We start from the raw sequence: 3,222 nt of genomic DNA, 5'->3' as shown, positions 1-3,222 counted from the left end.
TGATTGTGTCGGCGCAGTTCAGTTGCCGTGAAGACGCAACAGTCAACAGGGACGCCTGCTGTGTTTTAATCTTCAAGACCAAGGTTATTTTTCCAACTTATTTTCTTGTATTCGAACGATCTACACATTTAGTCACCCAGATGTTACTATTTGAAACTAATTACATTGTGTTTGATCACTTGTAATTTTGTTAGGTTTTGTTCTTGGATCTTCATCATGTCTACTAGAATTAGGAAGCATGATTCTGGTGCTTCAAAGCGTAAGAAGAAACAAAGACTAGATCATGAAGCTTGATCACAAACAGGTTCCCTCGATAGATATGTCGTGAGAGAACCCCGACTTGATTTGGAAAATTAGAGTGTGGATGTTAATGTAGATGATGGTCATGATGACAATGACCTAGAGGTTGAGACTCATGATGCAGAAATTGAAGATGGTATTGCCGAAGAAGCGGGTGATGATAATGTTGCCGATGGGGGTGATCATATTGATACTGCCAATGAAGGTGCTAATGCTAATAACACCGATGATGATAATATTGCTGATGACATCAAATATCCTTTTCCGTTTGATATATTTGATCCAAGAAATTGGGATGCACTTGATCCTAAAATGATCGATGTTTTGGTGCAAAAGGGTCCTAAAAGAGACTCATCTATTCACCATGGTAAAAAGGACAAATTTTATATAAGGTTTTCTGCAGTATCATATACTGGAGTTCTCTCAAATGGGAAAAGTGTGACAGAGAATGGCTTGTGTATAGCAAAGATCTTGACAAGGTATTTTGTTTTTGCTGCAAATTATTAAGAAAAGGGCTCGTGAGAGGGCAGTTACAAATGAAGGTTTCAGTGACTGGGCTTATCTTGGTCATAGAATTAAAGAGCATGAAACTAGTAGAGAACATGTCACAAATATGACTACATGGTATGACTTGCACCTTATGTTGGAGAAGAATCAAACAATTGACAAAGTTGCTCAGCGAGAACTTGAGAAGGAAAAGGAACATTGGAGAAAAGTTTTGCTTAGAATCCTCTTGATTGTTAAATTTCTTGTAGAACACAATATAGCATTCCGTGGTAGTAATAGTAAGTTGTACCAAGACAACAATGGAAATTAATTAGGACTTGTTCAAATGTTGGCTGAATTTGACCTAGTTACAAAAGAGCATGTTGACCGCATCACGAATGATAAAATTTGTGATCATTATCTTGGTCCCTCCATACGGAATGAGTTAATCAATTTTCTCGCTGCTGGAATCAAGTCGAAAATCATTGAGAAGGTAAAAGAAGCAATGTATTTCTCAATTATACTTGACTGTACTCCTGATGCAAGCCACCAAGAACAAATGTCTTTGATAATTAGGTATGTTGATGCATCTCCTGATTCTTTATGCATTGAAGAATCCTTCTTAGGTTTTTTGGATGTGAATGATACCACCGGGCAAGGATTGTTTGATGTTTTACAGAAGGAATTGAAGAGTCTTGACCTTGATGTGGACAATGTGAGAGGTCAGGGATATGATAATGGGTCGAATATGAAAGGAAAAATAAAGGAGTACAAAACAAAGTATTGGAAATAAACCGAAGAGCCTTTTATTCAGCTTGTGGTTGCCATAGTCTGAATTTGGCACTATGTGATATGGCAAAGTCTTGTCGTAAAGCAACGGATTTTTTTGGAGTTATCCAGCGTATCTATACAATATTTGCTAATTCTACTAAGAGATGGAAAATTATCAAAGATAACATACCAGGATTGACTCTCAAGTCATTATCACCTACTCGTTGGGAGAATCGTGTTGATAGTGTTCAAGCTATAAGGTTTCAGCTACCAGAAATAAGGGAGGCCTTACTGCAAGTGGCTGAAAGTGATAAAGATTCTTCGACACAAAGTGAAGCTCAATCATTGGCGGAGAATGAACTTGGTGGCTTTGGTTTTTTCAGTATCAATCATCATCTGGTATGAAATATTATCCGCTGACAATTTGATTAGTAAAGAGTTACAGTCAAAGGATATGCTTATTGATATTGCAATTGAATCTGTAAAAGGTTTGCTTTCCTTTTTCAAAAAGTATAGAGAAACTGGCTTTTCAAAAGCATTGGAAGTTGCCAAAAAATTTGCAGTGGAGATGGATATTCATCCAGAGTTCCGCACCAAGCGTAAAATCAAAAGGAAAAAACAATTTGATGAGGGTGAAGATGATGCATCAATCGACTCGCAATCTGCAGAGGAGTCATTTAGGGTCAATTATTTTATACGTGTTGTTGATCAAGCTATAACTTCACTTAACATTAGATTTGAACAATATGAGGGGTATGAAAAGATATTTGGTTTCTTGTTTACTTCAGATAGGCTGCGATCACTAGATGACAAGAGTGATGGCTGCTTGTGTTAATCTTGAAGATGCACTTAAGAGTGGAGAACATACAGATATTGATGGACTTGAATTGTGTTGTGAGATAATTTTCATCCAGGATTTACTTCATAAATCAATGGGTCCTCTTGACATTCTGAATTATTTGAAGAAGCGCTCCACAATCTATCCTAATGTTGTTATTGCATACATAATTTTATTGACCATTCCTGTAACGGTTGCATCTGCTGAAAAGAGTTTTTCTAAACTCAAGTTGTTGAAGTCCTACTTGCGTTCTACTATGACACAAGAAAGACTTAATGGATTGGCGACAATAGCACTTGAAAACGATGTCTTGGAGAAGATAAAGTACGAAGATATGATTGAAGATTTTATTTCAAGAAATACCAGACGAATGCTTCTTTTTGGTAGAACATGAGGTTATTGGTTAGTTTATTGCTTTCCTAACTCTTTACCTTTCCAGCTTTAATTTTGATATATGCCTAAATAAGGTACATATAAACTGATTCAAAATTATATAATAAAGTGAGAGTATGCTTTGCGAATGTTAGTTCTTTTGTTATGTGAATTGATCAAAATTTGGGCCACATTTTGGTTTTCGCCCGGGGCCCCGATTTTCTGGAGACGGGCCTGGCATCAATATTATGAATATGTGTATCACTACGATCGAGATTCAATAAACCATTTACATTGGGTGTATGACCATAGAAGGTTTTATTCATGTAAACAGAACAACAATTATTCTGTGACTTAAATGAATAACCGTATTGCAATAAACATGATCCAATCATATTCATGCTCAACGCAAACACCAAATAACATTTATTTAGGTTCAACACTAATCCCAAAGG

General features: G+C 36.3%; 1 pseudogene; it reads left to right on the top strand.

Moving 5' to 3' along the window:
• The first annotated feature begins 216 nt into the window (after positions 1-216).
• LOC123096974 (zinc finger MYM-type protein 1-like) lies at positions 217-2,789 on the top strand (annotated as a pseudogene).
• Positions 2,790-3,222: the final 433 nt, after the last annotated feature.

The sequence above is a fragment of the Triticum aestivum genome, chromosome 4D, assembly GCF_018294505.1.
Source record: "Triticum aestivum cultivar Chinese Spring chromosome 4D, IWGSC CS RefSeq v2.1, whole genome shotgun sequence".
Lineage (NCBI taxonomy): Eukaryota > Viridiplantae > Streptophyta > Magnoliopsida > Poales > Poaceae > Triticum > Triticum aestivum.
This window is presented reverse-complemented; position numbering and strand designations above follow the sequence as displayed.